The 11,961-nt window shown below is 46.6% G+C and overlaps 1 protein-coding gene and 1 long non-coding RNA gene across 6 annotated transcripts in view; one reads left to right on the top strand and one right to left on the bottom strand.

Moving 5' to 3' along the window:
- Positions 1-2,450, top strand: part of LOC106146380 — a 5,815-nt gene extending 3,365 nt beyond the window's left edge. The window contains exon 3 of the long non-coding RNA XR_001230796.1: positions 157-2,450. This is a non-coding gene — a long non-coding RNA (uncharacterized LOC106146380). The remainder of the gene's footprint in view (positions 1-156) is intronic.
- Positions 1-11,961, bottom strand: part of Nav2 (neuron navigator 2) — a 382,236-nt gene that overhangs the window by 243,891 nt on the left and 126,384 nt on the right. The window lies entirely within an intron of this gene.

The raw sequence follows: 11,961 nt of genomic DNA, 5'->3' as shown, positions 1-11,961 counted from the left end.
AAAAAAGAAAAGCTTAGCCCTCAGCTTGGTGTACCTGGGTAGGTGGGTGTGGAAACTTTAAGAGGCCTGGTGGGGGGGTCTTTTGGTCACTGGGGTGCCACCTAGAAGGGGACAGAGGGAACTGGCCCTTCTCCATTCTCTCTCTTTCCTTCTTAGACACCATGGTTCCAAAGCAACAAAACACATCGTTCACGGACTGCAACCTCTAAAACTGTGGGACAAAACAAACCTTCGCTCTTCGTAAGCTTATCACCTCAGTTATTTGTCACAGGAATGAGATGCTAGCTCAGCATGTCAAATATATATAAAATATATTTGTAAAAAGAGGAAAACTTTGACTTGATTTATAGAGAAAGACATAAACTCAGACGCAGACCTGAACAAGAAAACTAAGACTTCTGGTCCCCAAACACATGGGAAAGGGTAGGACTGTGGACATTCGCTGGACAATGTCATGCATACAAGCAACTGGAAACTGACAACCTCATTCATTCCTTGAGAAATACCCACTGAGCATCTGGGACAGAAAACACAACCCGGTCCTTCTCTAGAAGCTTCCTGGGCAGGAGCTGACTTGAATAATCACTCAACTGAACCTACAGTAGTCATACACATGTTAGATGCTAACTTAGCTACTCTAAGACTAACACCGGTTCACTGTGCTCTCTTAAAAAGGACCGGATTATTTTTGTATCTTTGCATATTTATACGCTTAAATACACAGGCCACCACGGAATTTTTAAGAAGCAGAATATAAATATAGAGTTTAATGAGACAGCAGATGCATGATATTTCAGCAGTATACAAGGCCCCCATAGCACAGCAAACCCTCAGATTTGGAAGGGCAGCTAGCTCATGTAAGTTCACCCAAGTGCATAAAGGAAGGCAGTAATAGACTCATCTGCAGGGGAAAGGCAAGAGCTACCCTGCTCGTTAGCTTCGTGACAAGTTCCCTCCCACAGCCTATGCAATTCAGTGTCTGTGGCTTACAGCTCCTCTGGTTGCTCAGAAGAGTCAATCCATGTGCTTTTACCTAAGGGATGAGATGTACGGAAGTGTAAGATCTGGCCCTGCAGCATCCATAATCATGAAACAAAGCCAAGCAGCTATGCTCGAATACTTTCACACTGAATATAGAATCCTTCAGGGTTTTGCTCACCCACTCTGATGATGGCTGGAACAAAGCAACTGCTCTGTTAGTCTTACCTATTTATATCATCCGATAGCCTGTGGGAAGTATAAACCCAAAAACTATCATCTTGTTCCCGCTCCAGTTGTAAATTCTCCAAGCAAGTAGTGGGTGACATATGCCACACATAATGCTAGGGATTTCCACATATTCCTCAATCTACTTTTTTATTCCAAAAGCTGTTTGCATATATGGGTAAGGAATGGTGCTTGAAAGATAGATGGTTGGTGATCATCAATATATAATTTGGGGGATTTGTTCAAATTTGCCATAGCTACACGCATGGCAAAGAGTGTCAGAGGCACGGTCATAGTCCGGTGAAAGAGGAGAATAAACTAGACAAGGAAGGCATCTATTACAGGATACCTTTGGGCTTTCCAAAGCTACAAGATCCCTAATGCACCTGTGAAGAAATAGTGACAATTTTTAACTTGCCATATAATGTTAAGCTGTTACTATTTACATCTTTGTCAGTGGGTTGAGCCAAATAAAATTGCTATTTATGTAGGTAAAAGTGGTTAACTATTAGCTATTTTATATTGATCTACCTATTTATCAATATATCAGGAAGATATCCCCCCAACTCCCTGTGTCCTGTCCCTGCTCCAAGGGAAAAATTTAAACTGATGAGTGATCATAAAGAGAGAGTATGCTACAGGCATTTATAAACAATGGTAGTAAATTCTGACACTCAGCATCAAATTCCTTTAAGTGTTTCTAAAGGAGTCCCACAAGACCCGTTATGCAATATTAGTAAAGAGAGGACCAAGTCAGAAGAAACACCCCTCCAAAAGCCCTTTGGTAAGGGCTTCTGTACAATCCTCTTGAAGAAACAGAACAAAGCTGCACAGGGAGGTGTTAATTCCCACTTCCAAGTTCACGCACCCCCAAGCCTCGCATTAAAGGCAAACACATGAGGTCTCCGCAGAGAGTGCAGGGGGCAAGCCCTTTTCCTCTTATTTTCATCTTCCTTCAGGACAAAAAGAGAGATTCTGGTCAGTTTCCTGCCATCTCACTCAACTTTTTGTAAGTGCCCTCCAGTACACACCAACATGGGAATCCCTCCCATTCATGAAAGCTGCTCCGCAAGAAAACTCATCTCAAAGTATTATCATCAATGGGATCATTCAGCAGAGGAAATTACAGTGGTGAAATCCAGAGAACCATGGATGTTTTGGGGTTCTTGGCCATCTTTGTGCAAAGTGCCTAATGTCCCTGACACTTGATTTTCCTTACAATAAATGGGAATATTACCACTTTCTTGAGAGCCTCTGGAAGTCTTTTTATTTTTGGTACCGGAAATCAAACTCAGGGCCTTGCACTTGCCAGGCAGGCACTGTGCCACTGAGCTACATCCCTGGCCCTAAAGTCTTACAAGAAACTAATATTTGTACTCTTACAAAATATGAAGCACTGGGCTAAATTCTTTCCCATACACTACATTACTTCAGTTCATTTTACTACTAGATTAGGTAGTTATTATCACTGCCACTTTCCAGATAGGGAAACAGAAGCATGGAGTATTTAAATGCCTTTCTAAATCATAGTTTTGTTTTTTTTGTTTGGAAGGGGGAATCGAACTCATGACCTCAGGCTTGCCAGGCAAGCGCTTAAGCCGCTGAGCTATACCCCCGGCCCTAAATCATAGTTATTAAGTATCTGAGTCAGAGTTTGAACACTAAATGGGAAGTGTTTTGTAAGCTGTGAGGACCTGGATAAACATGGGGCATTAACACTCAAACAGTAAGTGCTTCTGCAGAGGTGAGAAAGAAAAAGGAAACCTCTCTGGTCACTTTCCTTGCCCACCGCCTTCACAGTGTGACACGCAGATGCCACCAGGAAGCAGTCCGTCCAGGCCAAATCCAATCTTCACATCAAAAAGCAACAGGAAGAAGTAACTTCCTTCTAGACAATGGTTAAGCTCTATTATAGTATTTTAAGTCTTCAAGAAGAAGAATCGTTTCAATCAGTATAAATATTTATAGGGTTTACTTCCAAACGAGAAACCTCCCCAAAGAGGGATCTTTGGGGGTAGAGGAAACTACCATATCTAGTGTTTAGGAACCCTGAGAAAGCTCATGATCCTTGTAACACTGCAGTATGTGGAGGTCAAAAATATGCAGGAGGACAGTAAGCAGGTGACAAATAAACAAGTGGCTGGGTATAAAACAAGAGGGAGGGGTAGAGACGGTGACATATGGCCATGTCCACCCAGAACGGACAGCTGCTACCCAGTTTCAGCCACTTTTTGTTTGTAAAGAGCAAACCCAGTGTTGTGAGGTTATCAGATCTTTTTCAAAGAAAACTGAAAGATCAATTTTTTTTGAAGTAGACTGATTTTCCTCTAACCACCGGCAACTCTTCTATTTTTTTGTCTTAGAGGTTCTTCTGGCCTTGATTTTGGCTTATTGGCCACCATTTCCTCTCTCTGCCCCAGTGAGTGCATTTATGCCCAACAACTGCCCAGTTCTCAACAAACACAAAACACAGGCTAACTGCGTCTTAACGTGCAAACAGGAACTCCTCGCTAAGTTCCACTTCATGAAAATAGAAAATGTTTAATTTTTTAAAAAAAATCACACTTATGAAAAACCACCCCTTTGATGCTAAGTTGAAACTTAAGAACTCCATGAAGACATATGCAGGGATGTGGATCCAAGCATGAGGCCCAGATGGCTTTTATATAAACCACAATCTACATGGTTATAAATCACCATCCAATTTCTCTTTCTGCTCCGAAAGATCTGTAGCATCTCCCCTCCTCACCCATCATCCTGCCATTTGCCAAGTTCTTTAATCTCATTGCGCACCACGTTGCCACTTATAACGATGCCTGAGGCCCAGCACAGGTGCACAGGGAATTTCTTCATTAAATTTCCGCTGAGCATCGGCCAGGTGCCAGGCAAGGCAGGCAGATGGACAGAGATGACCCCTGCCCTTACAGAAGTTAAGCTCTGGCAGGGATACAGGCAGTTTGGAACAACGTGCTAGAGGATTATCACCCCAAAACTTCAACAGAGCACATGAAGGGTCACAGAGGTTAAGTGAGCACTTGAAAATTCTCATGGGACCCCACCACGTACAGGATTCAGATCCTATCAGTTTAGAACATGCACTGTGCTCAAAGAATATCTACCGCAACCCACACTTTCCTAAAAAGCGAACACGTTGGCTCGCACAAAATATTTTGTTAAATTTAAACATGTCATTGATTGATTGATCGATCGATTGCACATTCAGTAGATGGCTCCAAACAGCAGGGAGGCTACCTTTGCCCAGAACCAACCAAATCAGGGAATGCTGACATGGTAATCTAGTCTCTTCTCCAGCAAGGATAGCGCGATCTATCATTTGGCAGCGATCAACGAGGAGAAGGACCTTCCCTGGGCTCGGCAGGGTGGTGAGCATTAATACAGACCCAAAATGGGAAGTCCCAGGCTGTACAGTGTGCCTAGGAAAGTGTAAGGCACACAGGAAAAGCGGCAAATTGAATTATCAGTCCCAAGTATTCACCCACCCATTGTAGCACTATCACACGCCCATGGCTTAGCTGTGTGGGCTTCCTCCTGTGGCTTTGGTCTTGACCCAAAATATATCCTTTAAAAGTATTCTTAATTTTTAAAACTTTAAATAACTTGGCAGATATGTGTTTAAAGGTATATTTGCACAGATATATCCCAAAGGAATTTTTTTTATTAACACTAAGACAGTGTCACCAGGCCAGCAGGATGAGTGCTGCATTTTTATAAAAAATGTCAACTCTGACTCCTCATATGTGCAGAATCAGAAGTTCTGGGGTTAGGGTCCAGCAATCTGAGTTTTAACCCACTTTCCAGGTGTTTCCTGAGCACAGGAACGTTTTTAGAAGCACTGCTTAGAAGGCAGTTCCTGGGCTGGGGATTTAGCTCAGCGGCAAAGCGCCTGCCTGGCAAGCACAAGGTTGTGAGTTCGGTTCCCGGTACCGGAGAAAAACCGAGAAAAACCAAAAAAGAAAAAAATACTACTGCTTTATGATGCAGCAAAGAAAAATGTTTGGGGCTGGGGATTTAGCTCAGCGGCAAAAGCACCTGCCTGGCAAGCGCAAGGTCGTGAGTTCGGTTCCTGGTACCGGAGAAAAACCAAAAAAAAAAAAAAAAAAAAAAGAAGGCAGTTCCTATTAATCTGCTAGTTTGGTGTCTTTTCATACATCTTTCTAACTAAGTTAAATTATAAAATTGTGAGAGAAGAAAGAGAGAAGGGAAGAGTGTTTTGATGTAGAACTACTCAAATCTCTTGAAGGCATGTAAAAATACATAGTATATTCCACATGATACAAACACACACATACACACAAGCATGTGCACACGCATGTGTGTGTGTGCCTGCACACACTCTAAGCAGCCCCAGATGGTAAGACCATTTATAGTTTAGCTCTTCCATCTGAGGAACATTAGCCCAGCATGTCTAACATATCTAGCCTATACCAGGGGTAGGAATATGGGGATTCTCACTGAAATGAAAGAGATGAAACACATGCTATCTGTATGCAAAGCTTTGATGTTATCAAATAGCATATAAAATATAATAACTCTCATAACATTTGCTTAATTACAAGACAAACACATGAGTTGGAGAACACAGTGCCTACTCCAGAGTTTACATTTGTATCAAAGAGGTCCAGGAGACTGAGGATTCATTTCTAATTATAAAATTAGAGGGGATTCATTTCTAACTACTCAGATGACATGGCACTGGCTCTCCTGTGACAGCTCACTATCTGGGACAGGCACGGTATGTGGGTACAATGCTGGAGTGAAGCGTGCCCTCTGTCCCCCACGTGCCTCCCTGCAGCAACCTGCCTGGATGCAGAGATGGGAGAGCTCCCCGCTGATGTGTGCTAGCCATGGACCTAGCTAGTTTCCCCTTTGAGAAACCTGGAGCATCCACGGGCCTGTGACTGCCAAATGAACCTCTGCCATCAATCCAATAGCTTCCTCTCTCAAGCAGCAAAGGACACTCTGCTTGAACCTTAGAGTACATTCAGTTCCTGTTGGTGCTGTAATAAATTATGACAAACTTAGTGACTTAAAACAACACACTTATTATCTAACGATTCTGGAGGACAAAAGTTCAAAATCAGTCCCAGTTAAAAGTGAGGAGCCATAGGGCTGTGCCCATTCTGGTGGCTCCAGGGAAGCACCTGTCTGCTGCCTGTCCAGCTTCTCCACGCTTCCTGCATTCCTTGGCCCGTGGCCTCTTCCTACGTCTTCAAAGCTGGTAGCATAGCATGTCCCAGTCCCTCTCATCTTCCCGCCTCCCCGTTAGAAGCGTCCTCATGATCAGCCTGAGGCTGCCCAGATAATCTGGGATAACTGTCCCATTCTCACATCCACAATTAATCTCATGTGCACAGCCTCTCATTCAGGTTATGCATGTTGTAAAATGATCTATCCGCAGGTGCTGGAGACTGTTCAGCTATCTTTCCAGTACATGCTTTCTAAGTGTGAAGACCCCTTTCGATGAACTAATCAATAAATAGTTAGGGAATATGTGACATGAAAGCAGGGCAGGTAACACACATGGAACGCAGTGAGCCAAGACGAAGCTGGGCCTCTTACACCACCCATCACAACCACCCCAGAAGGCAACTTCCATCACCCCACATTTACGGAAGAGGAAAAGGACTTGGAGGCTCTGGCCCTTGCCCAGAACACATGCCCAAGCTGTGTGCCCAATCCCAGAATCCACGGTCATTCTTCCTCACCCCAAATCTCCTGCCCATGATAGGCTGTCTCCTCCTGAGCCTCCGCTTGTACCCATGTGATGGGATGGTATTGCAAATGCAGTGTTGGTACCTCCCTGTCGTGGTCACTTCCTTCCTCAGTCAATTATTTGCACACTAGTGTAATGATGAAGGCATGTACCCCCAGCCACTTACTAACTGTGTGACCCTGGGCAAGTTACTGTACCCTGCTTTATGCCTCAGTTTGCTCAGTTTCAGAATGAAATGCTAGTTATATCTTCTCTCCAAGGAGATGTGACCATAAAATCAGTCAGTACAGACAAAATCCCCAAAACAATACCCAGCAGTTGCCATACATTAGCATCAACAACAACGGCTCTATCGGTAGAGGGTAAGGGAGGGGAAGCTCCCTGATATGACCTCAATTGGCCTCCGGCAGAGCAGGCCAGGATATCAAAGTTTAAGTTCTCCATTCTAGTTACTAGAATGAACAAAACACACCCTCATGTTGTCAGAATGAATTAAAACACACAAAGCACTCAAAACCATGCCTGGATGTCATTTTTATTCTCACTGCTAATCTCTGGTAGTTTCGAGGATAGGTAAATATGCTTACCCCAAACAACACAAAAGGACACAATAAACTAGAAATCATTTATCTCTGAGGGCAGAGTTATTGAAATTTCCTATTTGGACCCTGAAAATAGACCAAGGAAGAGAAGACTTAAGAGAAAGAAAGACATTTCTAGAACAGCACTAAGTGTCTATTTCTAAAATCCCACGGAGAACCTCCAAATTCACACCCAGAGCTCGTCACCATTCAGCAGCAGATAATGAAATCAGAATAAGGGGTGTCACAACCCTCCAGCCACAGACACACTCAGATTTGTTCCTTCTAGGTCTGTCTGTCTGCCCAGCTATCCATTGGACATTTCTTTGTTTAATTTTGTTTGAGAAAGAGTCTTACTAGGTAGCCCAGGCAATCCTCCTGCCTCAGCTTCAGCTTCCCAAGTACTGGGATTACAGGCATGCTTCACCACACCTGGCTCCATCTGCTGTCTACAAACACCTGTTGTAGGCCAATTGTCTGAGTGACAGGGACACAGGATGCTTAGGTATGAGGTGGGTATCTCCTTTAAGAAGATGAATAAAGAGACAAGTGCAAGAAATCATGTTATGCAAAGGCAGGCACAGGATGCTTGGGGCACAAAATATGACAGGAACACAATTGTGTGAACTCATTAAGGAAAAATGGACCTGCATGGTAAAGTTCACCTGTCCTAGATGGGGGAAGCAAGAGGCGGCCATCCGGTCCAGCCACGGCGGGCTGGATGGGATGCCAAAGCGCAGACTTCAAAGTTCATAGCCTCCATGGTGCACCCTGATGTGTCCAGTATGGCACGGTACAGAGTCTCTGCGGCTGAGTGTTAAGAGAGGGCAGTAGCTGGATCTTGAAGGATCTTCTAGTCTGTGCTCAAGAGAGAGACGGGGAGTGGCTGTTTCAGCCAGAGATATGAATGAGGAAGTGAGAGACAGAGGTGGACGTTGTCACCATCTTTGAAGGAGAATGGTGGCCAGAACACAGCCAGTGACAGTGGACGGCCACCCTGGTAGGAAGCTGTGGAGGCTTCCCTGGACTTCTTCCCCGTTGCTTTAGATCCCACAGGGCCCCTGCGCTTTTCTTCATTTCTTCTTGGTTCTGTAACGTGTGTGCGTCCCTAGGACCCTTTAAAAATAGGCCCAGGCGCCCCTGGCAGAGGCGCCTCTGTTGTGCAAGGATCTGACACCCCAGGCATGCGGCCGGCTGGGAGGCAGCTGCTGGGAAGGCTCAGGGTCACTGGGCCTGGAAACCTGATCCCATCACAGCTGGCCTTCCCCTGGCCAGGAGCCTATGGAGAACAAGGTCGGGGGGACCTGGCGCCAGGACTCCTGGAGGCTACCACAAGAGGCTTCCCGTCACTAGGGACCACCTGCCTTGCGGCAGTGTCCGAGCTCCAATCCACAGGCCAACTTGGGTCTTTCCAGAAACATCCAATCCCCAAGCCACTTCCACCAATGACGAACAAGGAGAACAGGGACGGGTGAGGTGGACACTTTTTATTGTGCCTTCTCTGTCACAACCATGAGCACCACAACCTCCGAAACCAGACGGACTTGGGTTTGGTCACCAACTCTTCCTCCTCTTAGGCCAAAGATAACCTTTTAACCCCTCAGGCCCCGTGTACAAATAGAGATAATAATCGCACTACACCCTAGGGCGGCATCCAGGAATGACGGAAAGCATCAGGTGCTCTTGGCATCCGGTCTGAAATACTGTGTGTCCAGTAGACCTGGGTCCTCTCACTGAAGTCTCCCAGTGGCGCTGAGGTGCTGCTCTCTTCACGTCTGGGGGGATGGAGGTGTAGGCAGAAACAGGCTCACCATGTAACGAGGCCCTCGGAGGGCGAAGCCGGCCATTCCCGGGAAGTCTGTTTGTGTAAAAACTTCAGAACCTTGGAAACCCTCCTAAGAATTAATGCCATCTCGTGTAACTCTGTCCGGCGGCGTGCAAGCACTTCATGGAAGCCTGAAAACGCTGGAGGACAGGTGCTGTGACTCACCTGCCCTGTTATAGAAACTGGTCCTCGGAGAGCTCAGGGGCCACGTTCTGAGTCATGAGTGGCCAGCTTTCAGAGCACACGTTTCCTGGTATCCCATAAGTGGAAACTCACTCCCTAGGCAGCAAGGAGAAGCACATCTCACCCATCTTTCTCTTTTCACAGAGATGAGACCGAGGAGGACCCGAGTTGGCACCTGACATTCAGGTCTGAGGCCTGGTGCTGCCCTGCTCTTCCTAGGCCTCGTCAGCGGCTGACCCCCGGAGGGGTCCGTCACGGTGGCCGTGCCCTAAAATGCCTATTCCTACTGCAGCAGCAGTTCAGCTCTTCCTGTTTTCACATGTGGGGGTTCACATATGATTTTACTCTGGGGAAAAACCAGTGGATTGTGTGCCTGGATTGAATAGAAGTTTACAAACCACTGCCCTGCCTTCTCTGCAGATTGCTATTTTCTACTGTCTTGGGAACACAGGTGCTTCATAGGGACCCTGAGAAGATAAGGCAAGGAGCAGAGCTATGCCCCAAGCAGCAGGGACACGGAACCTCAGGTCAACCGAGCATCAGAGGACACATGCACAGCTGGCCTCTGGGACTGGTGGCCTGCTCAGGCTGTAGCACAGTTGTGGGGTACGTGCACTCCCTTCCGCAGCTCCTATGGCTAAATTTCCATAGGAGGTGATGGCCGTGCATTTCTTGTTTTTTTTTTTTTTTTTTTTTTGGTTTTTCTCCGGTACCAGGAACCGAACTCACGACCTTGCGCTTGCCAGACAGGCGCTTTGCTGCTGAGCTAAATCCCCAGCCCCTGGATTTCTTGTTTTAGAAAACTCTGCTCTGAGGTCCCCTGGGGTTGCTCCCCAAGATGCACCTCTCTAGGGAAGAGGAGAGAGCTGGTGTCACTTCTCAGATTTCCAAAGGGTTCAGTGTCCTTAGAGACGCAAGCCCTTAAAACAAATATCATCATCATCGTCATCATCGGGCCATTTACTGATCGCTGACCATAAGCCAAGAGAATAAAGATAATGAGATCAGCTGTCCTAGAAGGCCGCTGGGAGGACAAATGAAGTGGGTATTTGCACAACACTCTGGGCAGCACCTGGCACAAGGCAAACATTCTGCCCTCTTTAGGTGCATTTTGCCATCTTAGTTATTTTTGTCCATTGTCGTCACTGTCATTGGCTCATTAGCCCTCACAAACACTTTAGGAGATATGGATTATCACCACTCCCACTTTATGGGACAGGAAACCCAAGGCTTCAAGAAGTTAAATAACGAGCTCTAGTCTTCAGAAGAGCAGAGGAGGAAGTCAGACAGGGCCTATCTGGTTCTTAGGCTCAGGTGGGCCTCAGCCTGACGTACTAAGGGAAGAAGACAGAAGAGCTCCAGAGAGACCAGGAGGGGGGCCAGAGGGCTGAGCTGGGAGGCCCCCAGGCCTGGCATGAGGTAGAGGGGAAGGAAGGCCTGGGCCTTTAGCTGAAAGGGCAGACAGTCCACCCTAACTTTGCACCCCCCACGCTAATAAAGGACAGAAAGTGAAACCACCTAAAATAAGGATGATTAAAAAAGAAAACCGCTCTCTACCATGCTCTAATCCAAGGCTCCAAAGTGAGTATCCTGGAGTGCAATGTGTTCAAGGGTGAAGGAGCACCTCAGGGGTTGCCCAGCACCCGCTGGCTGAGCTCTAAGCAAAGATTTTCCTTGCAAACCAGCATAACTCTGCTGAACAGACCACTTGAAAGCCAAAATGATGCCCTTCGGTTGCCAGGGTAATGTTGCTCAGATAAAACATTTCAACCAGCTCTGACGCACGCACACAAACTTATTTAATGGCCAAGTTAATGAAGTTGGTCGGGGAGAGCAGCGGGGTGGAGAGGGGAGAGTCCATTACCAAAGATTTGACCCCCAAAACGTCAAAGTCAGATTGAAACAGAGCAACAGACTCCTTACAAACAAGCTGAAGCTGGGCTTGTTCTGGAAAGAAGGTCGCTCTCTACCTTTCCAGGAGAGTCAGGGGCAAGTCAGGAGGGCCAAGAGCTGGGCAGGAAGGGTCAGTGATACTGACAGAAGAGCGTCGGGCCTGAGTCCCCAGGACAGCACTCCATGCCCCAGCACCTGGCTTCTCACCTCAGTGGTGGGCAGCGTAATGGTAGCTCAGAGCAGAGTCAGGAGAGCAACAGGAACTCCGGAGAACGCAAGGGCCTAGAAACCTGAAAGCACCATGCAGATGTGCTCCGTTTGTGCTAACATGCACATCAATAACCATTTCCAAGCACACAGCGCTCCCCCACCGCCCCAGCTCCTACGGCCCAGTTTCCATGGGAGGTGATGCTGTGCATTTCTTCTTGTAGAAAACTCTGTTCTGATCCCCTGGGGTTGCTTCCTGAGATGCAGCCATCTAGGGAGAGTTGAAGAATGCAGAAGACTTGCCCCAGGCGTGAAGGGAGGGACCTCCAGGC

Source organism: Chinchilla lanigera, unplaced genomic scaffold, assembly GCF_000276665.1.
Source record: "Chinchilla lanigera isolate Chin_1 unplaced genomic scaffold, ChiLan1.0 scaffold00075, whole genome shotgun sequence".
Taxonomy (NCBI): Eukaryota; Metazoa; Chordata; class Mammalia; order Rodentia; family Chinchillidae; genus Chinchilla; species Chinchilla lanigera.
Note: the sequence above shows the minus strand (reverse complement) of the source record. Positions and strands in the feature narration are given on the sequence as shown.